Raw genomic sequence first — 22,981 nt, 5'->3', positions numbered from 1 at the left:
TTGAAAAAATATTTTTTTTAAATAAAAATAATAATAATAATTTATATATAATATATATATATATATATATATATAAATATTTTTAAAGAATTCCAAAACTTTATTTTAATTTATAAATTTTAATCTTCGCTAGGAAATTAAATCCAAGAGGATGATAGATGAAGAAAAATGTTTTCTTATTAACAAATATTGAAAATACTCGAGTTGAAAAGTATATTCAGGGATCCATATGGAGCAAACATAAATAAAGATAAGGTAGATGGATTTTTCTTATTTTATAAAACTGAAGAAAGTGTTGATGTCTGAAGCATTGATTCTCCAGAGGAAGCCAATATATTTGATAGACAAAACTGTGAGGGTCTTAGTTCGTCCTTGAAAGTTACGAATAACATGAAAAAAGGATTCGTTTCAACATAGTTCCAGAAATATCTTCTAGAATTTTTAGTTTTTAAAGTTGAAGAATATCCGAATAATAATAAAACATAAGTATTTTTATCTAATTAAAGTGAGAGAACCAGCATCAGCATGTACACCGAATTCAATTATAGTACAGATTTCATCATTAAAAATTATAAATTTGTCAAAATATTCACTTAATTAAAAAAAGTAAAGATAAAACAAGTGTAGATCCCTTGTAGAAGATTCGATTTATTAGTTTGTTAGATGATAAGCAGAGATCAGAAAAGGAAGATAAAGATGAAGGAGGATGAGGCAAGGTACAGATGGAGGAGGAGGAGGAGACAAGATAAACATGGAGGAAGATGAGGCAAGATAAATATGGAGGAAGATAAGGCAACAAAAAGAAGATGAAGAAGAGTTCATTTTTTTCTGGTCTCTACTTAGATGAATAAGAATCCAATCAATTCATCTTCATTTCATCTTCCTTTTCTGGTGTTTACGTACACAAACTCCTACTAATTTACTCTTTACTAAATTTGAAGATTATTCTTGTTTTCAAAATCATTAACACTGTTTGTAGAAGGTTCTGTTCAACTTCTACAAGAGATTTCTCCCGTATAGAAGTATAAGACCCCACCATTATGGTCAAATTATAACATAGGAACCATTGCTCTAATAAAAGAAAAATAAATAAGTATGGTAGATATATTATCCAGTTTGGATTATATGTAATAATATTGATCAGAAAGAAAATATCTATAGAATCAAAAGCTGATTTTAAGTCAGAATTGCGTGAATATAATGTATCCTTTCTCGTTACCTTGAAGGTGAATCATCGTATTGAAAATAGATAGATTGTTAGTGGAACCTCACCCTGATAAAGTCATTAATAATGTTTGATTGAACGGTTTCAATCACAGAAATAGAAAGCGAATAAAGATTTTCTGATTATCTAACTTATTTTTCTTGTGTAAGAACACAGAAAATACTTTTGTAAAAAAATTTATGAAAGATGGTGATACTTGCAACTATTCCCAAGTTTTTTAAAATATCAATTAATAGTTTCTTAAAGCAAAACTCTTCTTCAATTATCTTTAAATTAAGAAATAATTCCCAAGAGATTGTCAGAGAAGATGAAGAGTTGATTGGTCTGGATCTCTACATGGATAAAGATGACGAAGAACATCCTTTAGACCACCAGTAGATAACTATCTAAAAAGAGAATAAAAGAAAGTATCAGAAAAACCTTCTTCATCTTCTCTCTTTAATCAATTTATCTTTCTTTATTATTAACTCTTCTGATATCCAATGATCACTTTGAATGGACTTCTTCATCCATGTGGAGAAGATGAAGATAAAGAAAGGCTTTTTCATCTTGCTTTGCTAACCTTAATATATGTAAAATTCCAGTAGCTATTAGTAATTTGCCCTTTACCAAAATTGATGATTGTCGTTTACAAAATCATCTAATATACTAAAATTGAGAGAGCTATTAAAGCAACTGCATGTAATATTAGTAATATAAATTAAATATACTTGTATTAATATTAATTAAGTTGTAATATTAAATGATAAACATCTCAAACACATGCTTATAAATTTATAGAAAAATTATTTCCAGTAGTGTGTGTATCATAATTTAACATTAAAAATTTAAAGATTTTTATATGAAATATTCATATAATTATATAAATTTTTAATCTAAAATAAGAATGAGCAAGAATAATGGAAGAAATATTTATTTATTGGTTGTATACATGACAAATTTTTGTTAAAACAACAACGTAAGTAATTCAAATGCAGAGTAGAAGAGAATTTATTTAATATTAATAACTTTTTATAAATTTTTTAAAATAATAATACATTATCTTAATAGAGTTTTCTTCAAAAATTCTGTAGAAGATAATTAAATAAAAGTGTTTAAAATAAGTTATGTAAATGACAGCCATAATTTATCATTGTGATCATTCTTTCTTCTTCTGATATTAGCTTATCCACTGTTTGTCTAAAGGATGCTCTTCTTCATCCTCTGTAAAATAGAGGATGAAGAAGAGCATCATCTGTATGTACTGTACATAGATATAGAAGATGATCTTTTCTATGTAGAGACCAAAGGAAGATGAAGAGGAATTCTTCTTAATCACCATAAAGCATTCATACAATCCTTGATATAACATAACATATATACAGGGTGGGCCAGCGAAAACGAAACGGCAGAGTGTTCGTGTTCGTCCAAGCAAAGCGCTCGGACAGGTCGATTTTACTCTCGAGGGGACATCTTTTGCAATAAAGTTTTTGCGATTCTGAATATTAACTAAACAAACATTTTTTTCGAAATAAATGTTTGTTTAGTTAATACAAAATAAATGAGTTTTTAAAATTTTTTGTTGTCTGTTGAATTCAGAATCGCAAAAACTTTATTGCAAAAGATGTCCCCTCGAGCAAAAGATCGACCTGTCCGAGCGCTTTGCTTGGACGAACACGAACACTCTGCCGTTTCGTTTTCGCTGACCCACCCTGTATAGATATAATGACGTAGGTACTTCTAAAATTCATATTTAAAATCTAAATTTTTCCTGAAATCCATTCAATATTCTTAAAAGTCTGTATAAAAATTGAAAATTTATTTAATTCATTTTATAAATAAATCACACACAATCCTTTAAATCTTCTAGTCTCAATATGATTAAAAGAATGTCACATAGACAGACAGATAAAGTAGTAAATAAGTTTTCAAGAAGTGGAGAGAAATGATAAAATGACTGTTTAGATAACTATTCATTACAGTAAAAATAGAATTTTAGTGTTTACCTGTAAATTTTTCATTCCCAAATCGAGAAAAGCGAAGAAAAAACTAAAATATTTAAGTTTTGCTAATTTATTTTTAAAATAAATTATAAAAAATATAAATTTGTACTCTTCTTTTATCACAATGATAGGTTAAATACCTTCATCAAAGGTTATTTTACTGTATTCTAGGAAGTGAATGAAGATGCTACTCCAAGGAGCAGAATCAATTAACATACTTACATAAAACAGGATATAAATAAAGATTCATTAGGATATAAAATAAAAAATAAAAAATATTTAACCAATTCAAAACTAATTTTTTAAATTATAATAATAACATTTTAATTTTAATTAATCTTAAAGAAATTGCAATTACGTAAGAATCGATTACGTCATTTATGAGTAAGAACATTAATTTTTTTTAAAAAATTGTTTAATATCGATTACGTCATTTATGAGTAAAAAAATTAATTTTTTAAAAATTTGTTTAATTAAATTTGAAGTATACTTTTATATTTTCGATGTTAATTTATATAAAAATAATTGGATTTTTAAACTAAATGAATGATTTGTAGTTAAAAAAAATTTAAAGTTCATCAATCAAAAAATAACTGCGTTTTCTTTTCGACAAATTATCACTAACTCTCTTTGAAAATAATGATAAATGATTTTAAAAAGTCACATATCCTCTTTTACTTTGCCAATTAACCTTTATGATATAATGAACCTTTGAAAAAATGCTAAAATTAGATGATTATCAGATAATTGCCTTTCTAAAATTCGTGATTCACGATATTTAATTAGATTCCTGTTGGAAAAAAAATCCAAGGGAGTGTTTTTTCCCTTTAAAATAATATAACAAAGATGATAATTTTTAAATTAGTTTAAACAATAAATAATTCTTTATTGTGAATATTCTGTGTTGAAAGTTTGAATCGTGCATTTACGTGAGGAAAATAATGTTTATTGGATATCTCTACGCTTATCTGATGAGAAGTTTGGTGAGTTTATTATGATAAGTTGCTGATAATACTCAATATTATTATTAATTTCGTCATTTAGATATATGTAAAACACGTAAATTATGCGGTTATCACTTATACATAACGCATAAAAATTCGTTAAAAAGGGAAAGATCACAATTTTGCAATGTAATAAATCATGAGAAACTTCAAATTTATTTTTTTAAAAAACTATTCAGATATAAATTTTACATTTTTATTTGCATTTTTCCACGTTTTAAGGTTCCCCAATTCCAAAAAATATTAAAAAAGGAGCGAGGTTCTAAGTTTGTGCGTGTGTGTGTGTTGGCCTGTATTTTGCTTAATATCTCAGGAACCCATGGAGCAAAACTTTTGAAATTTGGCAAGAATACTTCTATATTAGGGCATTTATGGTATTAAATTTTGGAGATTATAAGTCAAGAAAGAGAGAGTTAGAAAGGGATAGGGTCATATCTCAAGTGTGGTCGAATATAATGTAAATTTTACTCGTTATTGGTATTTATAACTTTGTTTCCTTTTTAAAATCACCCCTATTCCTAAAAAACAAGACCTTTTATATAATTAATATTTTAAAAAGCTATTTTGAGAGAGCAACTTACGAGCATAACTGAGTTAATTGTTCTTAACTAAACAATATTAAAGTATAAACTTTTATAGAATTTTTACTCATATATATGTATATATTTGATCAATTTTTATTTGAAAAATTTTCATTAAAGTATATAACATTTACTTTATTGGATTTTTTATCATTAAAGCGTTAAACAGTGTTATAAAGACGAACTAAAAAGTAGGAAATTGGAGGCATAAAAAGAGAAAATGATAGTAGGTCCAACTTTATCTGACCTACTTTCAACCATTATTTAGTCGACAATATCCGAAAAAAAGATAAAAAAAAAATAAGAAAGATCCTCTATATTTTACAGAAAGTTGCAATGAATAGCTTACTGTCATCTAAACACTTGCTATAAATTTCTAAAAGTATCATTTTTACTTCGATCAAGAAACATAATATATCGGGAAGCAATAACAAGACATAGATCGATAGAAATATCCATATACAATCGAACCTCTGAACAACGGCCACTGACGAGAATATTAAAAAAAGGCCGCTATTTGGAGGTTATTTTGCATGCATTTTTGTTTAAAAATACAAAGTTTTACCGTTTAGAATCGTTATTGCGAGGTGATCGTTACGAGAGATTCCACTCTCTCTCTCTATATATATATAAACGTGAAAACCTTATTATATTTTACAAATTATCTTGCCAAGTAAACAATTATAATTAAAAAACCCCATTTCGTCTTTTAATTAATAAAAAAAATAAATAAATAAAAGAAATTAATTAAATATTTTGCACGCAATTATCTTATTTATCAAACATGATATTGGGGTTATGCAGTAGCAACAATTTACTAAAGAATGCTTGCTATCTCCATCAGTATCATGAGAATTTCGAGGACTGATATTTATCACATAAATATCACTAATAACTAACTTTTATCACCAAGAATGATCTGATAAGGAATTTCCCCCCTTTATAAGGACTTTCGATAAGGACTTTTATGTATGCATGCACAAAAGGTATGTTGATATAATATATAAAATATCGTTTTTTTATTATTTTAAGGTAAAAATTGGGCAAAATAATATGCAATTTTTTTTGTTTTTTGCTATTCTTTAAGTCATTTTTGATGCTTTACGGGGTGAAGTCATTTATGAAGTATGGCGTTATATCGAGGTTTAAATGTTTATACAACGGACCCTCTATATAGCGAACGCTCGAATTATTCACTGTATAAGCATATAAAACAGCAAAAACAAACAAAGTTGTTCGTTATATCAGGTGGTACTATACCAAGAATTTCTCAAGATACAAGTATGGGGGATTCTTAAAACGGTGGCTACCCTGATATAATGAACAATTTTGTTAGTTTTTTTTATGCCTTTACAATGAACTATTTGTACGGTGTATAATTTAGCTCAGTTCTTCAAGTGTTCACTACATCCAGATCCATTGTATATATAGTTAAATCTCGATATAGCGCCTTCTTAAGTACCGTTCAAAGTCCCAAACTCAAACTTAAATACAATTCTAATTGTTTAAAGTATTACATTTTAGCGGCACGCACTCGATTTAGTGCCAATTTAGGTGACGTTAAATCGAGGTTTCAGCTGTCTCTCCTATTCAAATATATTTTATCAATTTAAAGTAACAAAAATGTACTTAAAATATAATAAGATTTAAGCGAATGAACTCCGTAACTTAATTAAAAAACGCAATAAGAGTTATTATAATTAAATAAATGGGTTTTAAACTAAATTATATATATATTTTTTCTCGTTGAAGAATATTGTTTTTTTAGGAGAATTAAAGGTAGGACGTTAACCTTGCCAATGGTAGTGTGCCAAGTATTATAAGGTACAATTTGGCACCTGCACACAAAAGGAGTATTGAACCTGTTATAGGAGAACTTATGCTCATTTATCATTATGTTAGTATTTTTTTTGTTTTTTATATTGTTGACACCTTCTCCTGTTTGATTATTAATTAGCTAAGGATGTGATTTATTTTTAAATACAGGATAATTAACAAAAAGTACGAACTTAAGAACGTGTAATTATGTTTCAGAAAATGATTTTTAAAGTATTAATATGCTAATAGAATTTTTTAAATTGTTCAAATTTCTATTGTTTCCTAAAGAAAATGGTGCTGTTAACGTAATAAATTAGTTTTTAATTACTTTTTAAGTATCAATTTTTTTTCTTTGGACGGAAAACTTGCTAAGAAAGATATACAAAAGTTTATATTAAAATTTATTTATTTTGTCTTTATAAAATAGAAAATAATACTATAAAAGCTCTTACAAATTGTTTTTTTATACATATATAAATATTTTTTATTTTAGGATACAATGGAAATTAATACATCGAGTATCAAATTAATCCTTAATTATATTAGAATTAAAGGCTATTTTTATATGAAAAATGGCGTCAAAGATTAGTTTCAAATGAAAAATTTGAGAATAAAACTGTAAATTTTTTAAAATTTTGATCCAAATTAGCCAAATTTTAAGATTATAATTATCAAATTCACTTTCTTATTCATCAAATTATTCCATTCAAAGGATAGAAACGAAGAGTAATAATTCAGTAAAACCTGTCAAAGGATGTCGAATTTTTCCGCTTTAGACAAGTTCTACTATATTATATACATTTTACATATAATTTAGTCCAACCAGTAAACTATCTTTACTATTTACAGTTTAGCCATTTCATTAAAGCTTACTGAATAGCCGAGCAAACTTGTAATTTGTATAATAATTAAACATGCTACTACACGAATATTAATATATAAAAAAATTAAAATAAACATGCTATTTTCATAATAACAGTTAATCAAACTAGAATTAACTTCTACTAATTCTAGTATACCAGCATGATTAAATTGATAGCAGCATTATGAGTAGAGAACCAATTATGTAAACAGACAAACATACGTTTAAAGGATTTGATACTGTATATAAATCAACTGTTGCTAGTTATATAAGAGATTCGTACGTAAAATATATAAATGTAATATATAGATGCGTGTGTTTGTCTGTTGTTCTGAACGTTCAACTTGTTGGGAAAATAGTCTTGATTTATTTTAAAGGAAAGAGATGAGAATAAAAAGATATTTTCCTGCCAAAAAATCCTTTTTTTATTTTTATTTTTATTTTTAAAGTCAATAATGCATTCCTCGTGGGGAAAACAGCGAATTATATATGACAATGTATGATATATGACTTAAAAGATTCTTCTCAGATAACTTTGTATATCTCGAATGACAATGGATTTGTCTTCCATTTTTTTTTATATAGAGAAAAACCTGTATAAGAAGACCAAGAGTAGGAGGAAAAAAAGATGCTAAAATTAGTTTCCTCCGCATCTTAGACGATTTATTAATAGCATGACGGATAATTATAATATTAATTTTGATAAAGAAGCATGAGTAATGGTATTAGAGAAGATTTAAAGATTTAAAAATAATAATAATAATAATAATAATGAAATATTGAAGTATTTTTACGATCATTAAGGGTTTTGATGTGATTAATAACGATGTTAAATTATTTTTACATTGATGAATTACGCAAGAAAAACTGTTACGTATGATTTAAGAGCCTTAGACATCTCTTAAATCATTTTTATAAAATATTATCTCGCTTGAAGAACATTTGTAACATAGTATATCATGATATATCTGTGTTGCCAACCTATTTGAGGCATTATATATCACTTAACTAAATTTCATTAATAATGTAAAATTAATTAAAAGAGATAATAAATATGTTTTTAGAAAATAATTAAGAGAAAAAATTGTTTAATAACTTGAATTATTTTTTCCTTCTCTTTTTTATTAGAGGAAAAAAAAAGAAGAAATTGTAAACAGTAGTTGTATACAATAGATAAAAGCGCTAAGTTAAATTTATGAAGTGCAGTAGGTCCTCGATTTAGCGGATTTATTGGAAAGAAGGTGTCCACTATTGACGAAAAGCTAAATTTATGAAGTACAGTAGGCCATCGATTTAGAGGGATTTATTGAGGGATGGGGTAGACCCTCGATTTAGCGAATTTATTGGGGAAGGGGTATCCACTATCGATGAAAAGTTACATTTAAGAAGCACAGTATATCCTCGATTTAACGGGCTAATTGAGAGACTAATTGAGAAAGGGAGTGTCTGTTATTGTCGACAGTGCGTTAAATCGAATATATTTTATAAAGCATAAACTTACACGTGCAGAATATGTTAAAATCTTATTATAATGCATGTCGAGTAATTTATACTCATGACTCATCGACTCAACCTTTAAGCAAATGAAAAAAAGACAAGTTAAATTTATCCTTTAGGGCAGAACTTCTTTGGGTCGATGTCGATTAAACTCTAATTCCGTTAAATCGAGGCCCGCTAAATCGAGGCCATAGTGTATATTATTTTTAAAAAAACGGGATTTATACAATTGTAAAAGATCCATAAAATGTAGGAAACGTTAGTGCTGTAAATATAGATATCCTCTCACATAAAATGGTAGGAAAGTAATGCAATACCTCTCACATAAAATGAAATCTTTTCCTTTTTTAAACAAGAGAATGTATCAATATCAGAAGCAGCGTTAAATTGTTTATGACATACAAAGTTATATAGCTTTTAGATAATACCGAGTGTGGTTTATAAGATAAAATTATATCATTAATAAAAATACTTTTTTTTTAAAATAAAATCTTATATATCTTTATCACAGTCTTCAATTAAGAATGTCTTTAGGACATTGACTGTTATCTCTAGAGAAAACTCATACATACTGTCATAAATTCTAAGTAATTTGTAAGATAGCGTTAGAAATTTATGCTTCTTAGGATCCTTAATTACCTTTTTAACAGTTAATTTTCTTATTAAATTTAATCAATAATTTATAGATTAAAAATGATTCGGTTTATTAAATAATTAATGCATCCTCTTCTTACAGGGATTGGAGATAAACTGGATATTTAGCATTAAATAAATTGTAATTAATTGTTTTTATTTTACGTCTGTACGGAGAGAGAGGGGAAAGTGAGTTTTGAAAAAGTTTATTAAAACATGCACCACTGACAACAGCTTTTCTGGGTATATCCTGAGATATATTGATTGTTGGATTAGGGATGCTTGGATGTCATCTGAATACAAACTTCTCCAAAGCCATTCGCTTTATCTAAGAACGAAAACACTATTGAAAGGCATTAAATATACACATAAAAAATGTGTGTGAAAGCGTTATATGTAAATCACAGTTTCTGTATAATTTTTATCAATATATTTGCCAAAATTGCAGAAAAAAAACTGCAAATTTTTTTAAATCAAGAAATTTGAATATTTATTTATTTAAAAAATTAATTTTTAATATTTTAATATAAAAATAAACCTTATATTTATCTTGACATTTTATTAGTTCGTTATTGTTCGATACAATTAACAACTTCCTACAACTTTATCTTACTTATCTTATCAGACTTCTTTGCTATCATCGCGATAATTATAGAAGGTAAGATAAGTAATATCAAGCGAGCATCTGCGACTTTTATCGATTTAATTCTTTAAAAATTAACGAAAATACACTCGTATTTACACATATAAAAAATTCTGCCAAATAAACAATTATTAAATATTATTAATATCATTCATATCCCATGAGAAAGTTTAAAGAATACAATGAATAAACCTATTATTGACATAAGATTATTGACATTAATGATTAAATCTTTTATTCTCGATAGTTTCTATTAAAATATCGATCTTTTTAAAATCGATGTGATAATTTGATCCTCTTTTTACGCCATGAACATCATTAATTGACGTTGCCTTCATTTAAATATTTGATTTTGATGATAATGAAAATTTTGAGATTGTTACTTCCAAAGATTATATATATTTAATAACTATTGATTATTTAATTTAATTGCCAAAATTAGGGGAGTCGAATGTATCGAAAATGGGAGTGTTGATTTTACCTATTTTTGCTTGTTTTCAATCTCTCACTTCATTTTTGTCAAAGGAAATGATTAGAACAAACACATACAAGCGAGAAAAACCAATTAAGCGAATACATCTAAAGAAAGATCGAAGATATTGCGTAGGAGGAACCACCTATAATCAAAATCATGAGAATATTTCATGTTCAACACATATACTATTATTTGATTACCGCTAGTAATTATCTGTTATTAATTTCTCTCTTTCTATAAATATTCTATTGATTTTCGGATTTTTCCGTATTAAATCGCCTTTTATCCACAATATCATTCAGAATTAATAACTTTATTTTAATTTCCTTCAAGAAATTAAAAAAAAAACAAAAATTTTTTAGAATTATTATTTTATTTTAATACGTAGAAATATAATTATTTTAAGGTCAAATTTTATAATATTTTAATTATATTTATGCGCTTGACTTATATAAGTTTTGTAAGGAGAAGAAAGAAAATTTCTGTATTAAATATTGAGTGGGAGAGTAGATAATTTCAAATTCAAATTTTCTGAAGAAAAATCCATGCTTCATTTACATTCTATTCATTAGTCTTTTCTGGCTTTCTTCTGAAACCGATAAAAACACTTTACTTATTTTTGTTTACCTTTCAATAAACTATACACAACAATAATAGAATTTAACTAGACAGCAGGAAAAAAAAAATGAAAATCTAGACAATTTTTTCCAATAATAATTTTTAAAAAAGTATGCTTCTGTTAAAAATTTATTTTGCTCTGAAAAGAATATAAAATTATTTTTTAAAATATATTAAATTGCATACATATAATATTAAATTATCCATAAATTAAATATTAAAATTTATACAATAAATCATTTAAATACCTACATAAGAATAAAATTATAATATCGTTGAAATAGATAAGAATATTATTGTTGTTGTTATTATTATTATTATTATTATAAATATTTAAAAGTAGAAGAATGCTTTAAAATTCTGATATAATTGATTATTTTTAACTTGATTGATTCTCTTCCTGGATTTTTTCTCAAAGGTAATAAGAACAGGTAGAACTCACCTAACTTGATCTGTCTTCCACTTCACAATGCGTCAACTTCATGGTAATATAAACTTTATTTACTATACTGCAACCAATATCCGCTGTACAAAGTAAAATTTCTTTTCTTATCTGTAATTCCACACTTCAACACAACATCTCTTGGCTGACCATTGTATGACTGGTAAGTCCAATGCCATCGACACACCAGTCACTGATGAGTATAGAGAACGCCTGCGCAAATGACGTCAGGAACCTGGCGATGCATGGCAATGTTACCATAGCAACGTTCAACCTCTACACTTCCAGACAACGTACAATGATGATAAAGGCAAAGCAGTTGATTCTGATTTCCGTTTAGTTCAATTGATACCAGTTAGATATTGTATTAATTCCCTAAATCTTATTAAAATTTAGTTATTACTTGTTTAATTAACGTGTACTGTAACCTATTTTAGTAATAAATCCCTTTAAAAATCGATATCATGTTATCCTTCTTTGATTTTTGAAAATCGGAAACTAGAGATAACTGTCAATGTGGCTTTCCTGCACGGCAGCGTTGTATTGCGGGGAAGCTTACTACCCACATCCTTTTGCATTGATAAAGTCGTTAAGGATTAGATTTTTAGATTAAAAATAAAAATTGAATCTTAAAATACGAATATACAGAAACTTTTTTAACGTTTACTAAATGGATTTTTTTCGGTTAAAGAAAAAAAATAAATGAAAAAATGTGAATGAAGTTTAATGTTACGCTGAGGAATTTAAGGTAATATCACCAGATATTATGAAATAATAATAACAATAATAATTGAAAATGCATTTTAAAAAATTGAAGATAAAAGAAAATGGAATTTTTATTGCATAATAAAATATGTAAATTATTTTCGATAAAAGAAATAATACAGATAATTTTTTATATTAAAAAAAAGATTTTATTAGCAGAGAAAATGATAATATCTTGATAATTATGGACGTATATATATATATATAAATCTTTAATATTTTTATTTTAAAAAAGGAGGTATAAAGTCAATGAACTTTTTTCAACTATTGGGCTCTTTGGCATTTTTCCAAACAACTGAAGAATATTCTTTCCAGTAATAAAAGGCAAGAGAAACAATTTAAATTTCCTCTCTTTACACGGATCAAATTAAACTACTAGAAGAAAAAAAATAGTTTAGTTTAAAACCACGAAAGACAATAAAGTATTTATATATATATATATTTTTTTTTATAAAGATACACATATAAAAGATTTCAGAATTATTTTTTAAATAAAAAAGAAATTATAGTTTCTAGAATTGCTTCTATTATTTTCCGAGAAGAGGATGGATTATTCGGTTGAAAGACAATAGTGACACATTCAAACGTTCGTGTTTAATAGTTCATTGCTTGTTGCAAATAAAAAAATGAGCAGGGAAAAAATATCTCTATATCAAAGTACATTTGCCTTTATGAGTTAATGACTTCTCCGTTCGATACATTGTTCCAGAAATAAATTTAGTTTCTCTCTAGTGGACATCTTTCTGTAGTTCTTGTCCTTGAATAAAGCATTATTTACTTTAACATTACTAGTCAATAATAATTAACATGAGAATGGATAACGATTTACAAACTAAATTACGATATATTAAATTAAATTTAAGAGATTTTAATATATATACATCATTTAATAAAATTTAATTCTTATACAATGAAAATTAAACGGTATCAGTTTAATAACCTGCAAACTAAACTTTATAGAAAATTAAGACAATAATATATATATATTTTTCTAAAGAAATTAAAAATTTGTAATTATTTTTAATTAAAATTACACAAATTTGATCAATTACCACAGTTTCGATAATAATTAACCGGAGATTAATTAACATATATATGTACCCATTTAATTAAAACTTAACACGAAATGCTTGTGGTTGATTTATTTTAATATATAGTAAATTAATAAATACGTATGCCAATAAAATTTACTACAATTTCAAGGTTAATATTATTATTAATAATATGCTCGAGTGACAATAGATAATCGTTATATTTTCTCATGATTGATGATAGATGGATGAATAATCTAGATTTTAGCATGTGTAATAAATCATTTATCCATAAAGTCTTATATTATATTCAATATTTAACGTTTTAAATAGCGATCAAGACCGATAAAGTATTATATTTATTAACTTAGATGATAGAATGCTACAGATTTATGTATATATGGCACAAGTGCAGTTTAAGTGTTTTTATTATTTTTTATGTATTTTTTGAATATTTTCTCTAAATAAAAACTTATATGTTATTTAATATGTTATTTAAACATATAATATGTAGAGCTTTATGTATATGAATAGATTATATATACTTATGTATTGAGGCTAAGATATAAATACGCAAATTTCAATTGTGTGCGGTCAAATATGAGTGCATGTTATGAATTATATTATTTATTTAGTTTAATCTAATGGAATTAAATAAAATGTTAAGTTCAGCGACCTTAAGAAAGAACATGTTTAAAAAATCCAAGGCTGTAGAAAGAATAAACCGATCGACGTGTAACTAATGGTTATGGAAATATCGAACTGCAAACCACTAGTCAATAGAATGTTCTAAGCCAAGTCGAAAATACACTCTAAGTTCAATTCCAATTTTTCTATACGATTAAATCACGTCCTTGTTTAATACAAAACATTATTTTCTTCTAAAAGAATATATTTTTTAAACTCCTCTTAAAGAAAAGAATTTCAAAAAAATTCGTGTTAAAAATCTCATCTGCTTCAATTAAAATATAATAAAAGGCATAAATATCCATTTTTTTCTTACTTAGAAGTAATTGATAAATAAATAATCTTCTGAGTGTGTTTGTATGTGATATGTAATAATGGAAACAAGCTCTTGAAATAATATATATACTACAAAAGATCTTTCCTAAATGATTTATTTAATGTTTAATTGTTATTTCAAGCATCTAACGGAATGAATATGATTAAATGTAAAATATTATATATTACGACAATTTGCATGGATAAATTTATAATAATGGTTTAAGTGCTTGTCATAAAATATTTGAAGATTTCTCAAGAGCATTATGTTTATACAAACTCTGATCGATTTGATGAAAAGTCAAATTAAATCAGCATTATTTATTGTAAAACATAGTCTTTTCTTACTTTTTTCCTTTAAATTTCTTTAAAAATAAGCATTATTTTTATGTAAAGTACTAAAATAATTCGTACATAGAGCAAAAGATAATGTAGTAACTAGGATTTCTCATTTCCCGGTGTTTTTCTTGTCCAGGAATTTCGGGATAAAAGTGAACTGTTTCCCGGGATCCCGGGAAATCCTGGGATAGAATTAATTATATTTAAGATATACAAAATATCTTAGAATCAAATGATATAATTATTTTTCATTTTTTAAAGTAATTTAACACGTTCTGTAACCTCCAAAATCATACTAATAATGCTGTGTAAGATATATATTAAAAATTACCTTTGAATTACGTAGAAATGTTTACAAATAGAAAAAAATTATTAAAGTTTGCTGGAAACTGCATACAACAACACCAAAATGCGTTTGAATTGAGTTTAAAAAATGAACTTAGATCAAACTTCTAACTTAGAAGGTAATTTTCGTTTTTTAAATAAAACATAATACAAAGTATTATTATAAATTTTTATAAGATTTTAAAAAGCAAAGATCGTCAATACTCCGATCACTCAATTTAATTCTTATTTTAGTAATGAAAAGTCTTGCTACCGAGAATGCCCTTTCCGATTCAATTGATGTGGGTGGAATCGTTTTTAATGCATTCAAGAGAAGACAGATGTTATGTGATTTTCACCTGTAGCCTGGAAGATTTCTAGTTCGTTTTCGAGATTGTAGTATTTCTTTTGCTCTCTAGTATTCTTGATTTGTCTACCTCGGCTGCTTTAATAGAAACATTAAGCTTATAGCCCAATAATTCGGCAGTTCGTTTGTTTTTAATAATCAGGTTTATGAAGAAAAATTCATACTACTTGCACACTTCGTACTCGTTTGAATCCTTGCCTAATTTGCACAATCTGGCGTTACGCAGTTTTTGAAGCTACTGGGCATGGTTAAAAATTAAGACATCATAAGCACAATTATTCCAGTTATTACAGGTTCTGACAAGTAGAGAATTTTCAGAGTTCTACCACAAATAAGCTACGTATTGATTATTGACCATTTGTGACGTGCCATAACGAGCAAAAATTTAAAAAAAACTGATAAGTAGGTTTAAAATTAATAAATACAAATATATTCTGACAGTTTATGAGTTAACTGTGCTTTCTATTTGCAAAATTTCCTCAACCTTAACACAAAATAAGAAAAAAGTGAATTTTTAAGAAATTTCCCGGGTTAAAAATACAACCGGGATCCCGGGATCTGGTTTGAAAAACTCTAGTAGTAACATATGAATTTTCTAAGTGAAAGAGTAGAAAATCCATTAAATAATTTTGATTTATCTCTTAAATATTTTAAAATTTTATTTTCTTATGTAAAGAAAGAGCTTAAATATATTATAATAAAATAACGGAGGCATCATATCAATTTTAGAAGTTAATTATAATAATTGTATATGCTATTAGTGCACTCGACGTTCTTTGTTTTACATTAAAATGAGAAGAGTAGAAAAATTACTTAACAGAGATAAATTAATTTAATTTCACGGAATTTATTATAAAAATATACAATTAATTAATTAAATTACTCGGCAGTTTTCGGTTCACCTATACAAATAATAATAATAATGTATATATTTTAATAATAATTAAACATAAAATGTTAAATTAATATTAATTTTATTATGTTTTAATGCTAATTTAAAAAAAAATTATTCTAATTTTTAAGTAGAAAAGTTTATACAGTAGAACCTCCGAACAACGGCCATTTTTTTATGTTCTCATCAATGGCCGTTGTTTAGAGGTTTGACTGTATTTATATTTATATTTCAAGGTTGTTTTTTAGTCAAAAATGAGTAAATAAAATTTCCAAATAATTTTATTATATAAGGCTAAATATATATAATTATAACAAAAATATTCAGCATCCAGTATACATTATTTATTCAAATATAATAAGTTAATATATATTTTATGATATCTATTTTCAGGATCGAGTTTTCTCCATGTGACCTATAAAACGTGCACGAGGGCACGAGTTACAACGTCATTAATTTTTAAACTTAGCACGCGCCACTTAAACACCCCCCAAGAATAAAAATAAAATATACATTAAATAAACGAACGTATATAATTTTATAAAATGCATTAATGAATTTTTATATATGTATACATTTTTTTAATATAAAAATTAATGATTATAAATGACAATTTAATGGTTTTTAAAAAATAAAGTAATTTACGTTAATATCTACAGGTTATAAGTCTTAATGACGTTAAATTGTTAACTTTCATTATTAATTTTTATCGATATATATACAAATTAAGCAAATAGTTATGTATTTTTCTTAATTATTTAATCAAAAACACATAGGTCTATTTATGTCTGTGGAAGCGTACAAAATGTGTTATGTGCTCATAGAAACACACAAAACATGTTATATGTGCCTAGCAGGCACCTAATATATGTCTATAGAAGCATAAAAACACGTTTTATGCCTACATAAACGTTTAAAACACGTGTTACATACCCATAAAAGCGTACAAAAACACGTGTTATGCGCCCGTAGAAGTTTGTACATTTCTGATGATAATTTATAGAATTTTTTTATGATAAACAGATCAATGAACTCTTTAAACTGTCTAATTATATATACAGTATCTATCTATATATATATAACTGTACTATTTCTGAGAAAATATCGATCCAACGATTTTCGATAAGAATAAAAGATAATTATCATGCCTTAACATTCAATTTTAGTATAGAATCTAACCTGTTTATGTCTCTTACAGAGTAATAATATTAATAATAATGTTGAAAATAATAATTTTACAGAATTTTCTGCTTATAAATCATGAAAATATGTACAAAGACTGAGCTGCAATTAACGAGTTTTGGAAATTTACATGAAAAAAATAATAATAATAATAATTCTTTGTATCGTAATGGTTAATTATTATGATATGAAAAGGATATTGTTCATTATTTTACTTGATAATTTATGGATTTAATTTAAAATTTTATTAAGTTTTATGTATTTATATTATAATTTAATTAAAATTAATAATTATCGAGAGCATTTCATATAATTGGAATTTTTAAATTTGTTATTTTGATGTTTATTAGTCGATTTTTGCATTTTAAAATGTATAAAATACAAAACCTCCGAACAACGGCCATTGATAAAAACATAAAAATTCCCGTTATATAGAGGTTATTTTGTATGTAATTTTGTTTAAAATTTCCCGAGAAAATGTCCGTTATTGGAGGTTTGACTGTAAAATTTTTAAATTTTTTTCTCAAGCTGGAAAATTAAACTTTTCAAAATTAAATTTAAATATATGTTTAAATAATTTACTAAACTACAATTAAATTGAATCAAATCTGTAATGAAGATAATGTTTACATCATCAATAAATTAATAAATGTTATATATTTATTTAAAAAATTACTATCTAAATTGAAAATAAACGACCGAGAAGCTGTAGAAGAGGAGGAAGAAATATATATATTGTCAATAGAATATTTTTAATTAAAATTTTATCATTTTATTTCATCTAGAAGAAGGGGAAATGGATAATTTATCAATTGTATAGGTCACAATATTAAAGGAAGCAATATAAAATTAAAGCTACTATTATCTAAGGTTAAGGTACAATTACTTTATTATATTTATTATTTTTTTATATATCTTTTTTTCCAAGTAATAGTGATGAACGATCCAATCTCTCGTTTAGAAAGAGTTGTATCGATGCTTTCAGTTGTTTCATCTCAGATTTTCAGACAGATAATGCCTTTGAATCACTTATTCCAGCTGACTCCACATAAATTGTAAATAAAAAAAAAACAGGTGAAATAAATATTTTCTAATTAATATTTTATTGTATAATTTAAAAAACATGTTTAAAAGTAAATTAATTTAATTTCCTTGTTTATACTTTGGCTCAGTTTTGAATATTTATCGATCAAAAACAACGTATCATAATAGATAATATCAGAAAAATCAATAAGTTCCTGCTGTTCTGTGTATAGTGACAAGTTGCTGTATTTAGAAACCTTTAACCTACGAAGGAAATATTTTTATTTTTTTATAATTTTTATAATTCTAAACTAAAAAAATTTAAAGTTTATAAGCAGCGTACAGTAGTATATAATGTGTACAAGTATATCAGCTGTTTCAAAAGTTGAAATAGGTTTTGATATATGATGGACAGTCATATTGAACCATACATCAGCTGACAATAGCAGACAAGAAAGTTCTGTTCCGAAGCCAAGCAATATCTTTATTGATAATACTATATCTATTTTGAAACTAAGTTCTTTCTAACATTGGACAGGTTGCCTGAACGTTTGTCTTCTTTAATTCTTTTCTCAACTTTTACTACAACTTATATCAGCAGTTTGTTATCTAAAGATAATATTTTTACTTGTCAAAAGTCTTCGTGCTTTGTTTCGACCTAGTTTATAAGCATCTGTAGTAAATATGTATTATATAAATCTGTTGATAATGTACGTTTTATTGAAAGATTTTCTTCTTTTCTAACTCTAGATATTGATAAAAATAAAACTTAAATTTTTATATCGCTTAATACAGTCTTAATATATTGAAAATACATAAAAAATAATAAGTTATAAATGATAGTTCACCAAAATATAGACTTTGAATCCTACACCAACTATGGTATCCTTACCAAAGTTAGACCTTACCATAGACTGTAACTATGGTATCCTTACCATAATAGAAATCCCACAGTAAAAGTCCACAGTAGAAAGTTGACAAGCATGCAATGATGAGAATCCTTACTTTAAAATTAAACAAGGGGACTATAATATTTGTAGGTAACTTAAGTGGATCCAACTTTTACCAAACCTTTTTAGGTTTATATCCTTTCATTGTTGAAAAATAAAAATATTTACATTCATATTTTGAATATGTATTAATTAATATATTTTCAATTTTAAAACCCCGAATTAATGTATTTTTAATAAAATTATAATGTTAACATTATCATAGAATAATTACAACTCTTATTAATTTAAAAAATTTACTTTTAAGTTTTACTTTTTTATTTAAAAAATCCTCCTCTTCCTCCTCCGCATCTTCATCCTTTTCCTCTTGTCTTTCTTCGTACAGATGTATTGAATTTTTTATAACCTAACGAAGGATTCATTTATCTTATCTCCTAAAAAGTTTCAACAAATAAAAGGAAAATATGCGAATTGTTTAGTGAATTTTTAAGTTTTAGTAATTATTTTCTGCACGCATCCATCAAATATTTTCAATAGAACGCCTACACCACATCAATTTTTTCTATTTTTTTTCTATTCTTAAATCTAGATAGAGCCTGTGTTTAATGTAGCGAATAACAACAAGCTGTAACTGGTAGTGAGAAAAGTACAGTGAAACGTTTTTAGAGCATTCAACGATGATAAATTGCCACTTTGTGGACCTGATGCCTTTTATTTTCTTCTTTAGTAGTATTCATGCCCCTGCCAAAATCACCACAAGAAAGATTTTTCTGTGGACAGTATCCAACTCCTCTGTCAAGATAGTGTGTATCCTGTCAAATGCGGTTATTACCGACTTTCTTTCTAGCAAAATGATGTCACTATTGTACAGGATCAAACAGGTAATCTTATACGTTAATCCTCTTCACTCTATTTGTTTACAATGTTCGTTTATCTAACGTTACGTATTACGTAGAGTACAAGGAAGGCTACACTAAGATCGAACGAAAACAATGAGCTTAATTAAATGAAGTAAGCGTTAATGAACCCAATTTCTCATTAATTTCAACTTTAAATTTTCTAAGTTTATCATCATATTGGATTTTTATTGTTAGAAATTGTTCTGATATCGAAATACTTCCATAGCAACGTAGCAATTTGGTAAGTGGAATACCAATTTGGAACAATGCCGAATCAAGAGAAAAATGCTATTTTTGTACTTTTGTGAGCTTGTTGAAAACATATTTTTCAGAAATATTTAAAAATTTGAATAGAAAATTTCGTAATATTAAAATAAAATTCAACTTTCTGCATTTAATGAGCGCTTAATAATGTTTATGCAGCGTTACAATTCCTAGATTTTAATATATTTAGAATGAAAATCTATTAAAAAAAACTTTTATCTCACGTATAAAAATACCCCTCTAAGTATTAATTTAAACAAATCTTTTGATCTCACATGATTTTATTTGAATTAAGATCTATATAATGCTGTTCTCAAACTGATAGCTTCGCAGAACGAATCGCTAATTAGAAATTAACCATTATAATTAAATGGCCTGCCAAATTTAATTTGAATTTTGCATAAATCCTTTTGCTATAGGCAATTGGATTGCCAGCCGAGTTTTCAGCTAGAATTTATTTACTCTCGTGAGATTATGGAATCGTTAACGATCAAAACAACTGTGATCTATGGAAACTATTTCTTCAGAGACTATCGAATCCTTAAGATCAATACAATAAACAACTATAAAACTATTCAAACTACAGAAAATATTTAAGAATTAAGTACATATATTGCCCATAATTTCTCTTTATTATAAAGGTATAAAAATTGTTTTCTAATTTTTAAAAACTTCAGTTTCATACAGAAATTAAGTAGTAAAATACACTTTTTAATCCCCATTATATCTGTAAGGTATGCTCCAATAAACAATATTGTTAGGGTATAAACATTAAAACAAGGAAAACAAATGTCAAATAATAGAATAACATAAATAAATTTGTTACAAGTGTAAAGATTATTCTCTGCTCACCACCATGACCATTCTTCATGTCATTGACTACATTGATAAAGTGTTAACAAAAGTCTAATGAAAAGAATAAAGTTTGAACATTTAGATGCTCTTTTATCGTTTCACCGTTACGCTTTCTTCTCCTACAAAAGATCTGCTCCAAGAACTTTTCTTTTACAAGAAAAAGAAGCATCTTTTATATCATTTAAAGTAGAGAAATATACAATTGTTCACATGCTCGAGTTGACTACTTCAAACAGAGCATCCAAAATATATATTGAATGCTCTGAAATTTATCTCCATACTTTTAAATTTTACTTAAAATTCTCTTAAAAATTTTTGTAGTTTATTAAACCATGAGAATTTTCCTTATAATCCTCTTAAGCTGATTCTTTGGAATGTTACCCAACTCTAAATCATATCTACAACAAGTTATCCATTCTTAGGTGTTATAAGATATTGGATTTAACAAATAACCTTAATAATTTTCAACTTCTAAGTTAGTTTATTCAGTAAAATATTAATAAATTTTTATTTATGTTAAACAAAAATGTCTTTTATAATCTAAATATTGGTTAAAATGAGGACAAATGCATTCTTTGATGTTTACATTGCATAACAAAGTATTATAATTAAAAGTGTTTACAAAAATTAAAATAATTAATAATAATTATCTTTATTCATAAATTTTCATCTTCATTCCCTTCCAATTTTTATTTTCTATTTTAGAAAATGTTCATTAGTCAATTTATAAAAAAGATATTGTGTTATCATTTCAATAACATATCAATTTTATTCACAGTTTAATATAAACGTGTGTAAATATTTAAAATGGATCAAATTTTTAAATTTTCTAATTTATTAAACATAAAAAACGCAAAAGAATAAAAAAATTCTTCCATTCCTAAAATAACTTCAATCCTTCATCCTCAGCATCAATGATTGTAAGAGGCTGCACGTATGTTACTAGTTAAATATATATATTTTATAAATTAAAATATGTGTTCACTTATTCTAAAAAATATATGTATATATTTATACAAAAATTAAGAAAATTATTTTAAAAAATATATTTAATACTCCAGAGAGAAATGAAGGAAAGAAACAAAGATAATTGTATTTTCGCATTTAGAATTTATTATCATTCTTTAAAAAAGAGATAGAAAGTGGTAGAGAAGGAAGAAGAGTTAGTAATATCTTTAAGACAAGAGTAATAAATTATCACAAGCAAGACATTATCGAAAGTAAGAATTTAAAAGAGAAAATAAATGAGAGAAAGATGCACAACTATGAATATGCTTAGAAGTACACGTGATGAGATTTGTTTAATAT

The 22,981-nt window shown here is 25.9% G+C and overlaps 1 protein-coding gene and 1 long non-coding RNA gene across 2 annotated transcripts in view; one reads left to right on the top strand and one right to left on the bottom strand.

The window, feature by feature from the left end:
* Elk (Eag-like K[+] channel) overlaps positions 1-11,959 on the bottom strand; it is a 63,718-nt gene extending 51,759 nt beyond the window's left edge. Inside the window, exon 1 of the mRNA XM_067264133.1 lies at positions 11,781-11,959. The gene's annotated coding sequence lies outside the window, so the exon portion shown is untranslated. The remainder of the gene's footprint in view (positions 1-11,780) is intronic.
* Positions 11,960-15,398: 3,439 nt separating this feature from the next.
* The window catches only part of LOC136969851 (uncharacterized), a 119,133-nt gene continuing 111,550 nt past the window's right edge, over positions 15,399-22,981 (top strand). The window contains exon 1 of the long non-coding RNA XR_010879880.1: positions 15,399-15,555. This is a non-coding gene — a long non-coding RNA (uncharacterized lncRNA). The remainder of the gene's footprint in view (positions 15,556-22,981) is intronic.

This window comes from Centruroides vittatus, unplaced genomic scaffold (assembly GCF_030686945.1).
Source record: "Centruroides vittatus isolate TY-2023 unplaced genomic scaffold, ASM3068694v2 contig_1824, whole genome shotgun sequence".
Taxonomy (NCBI): domain Eukaryota; kingdom Metazoa; phylum Arthropoda; class Arachnida; order Scorpiones; family Buthidae; genus Centruroides; species Centruroides vittatus.
Note: the sequence above shows the minus strand (reverse complement) of the source record. Positions and strands in the feature narration are given on the sequence as shown.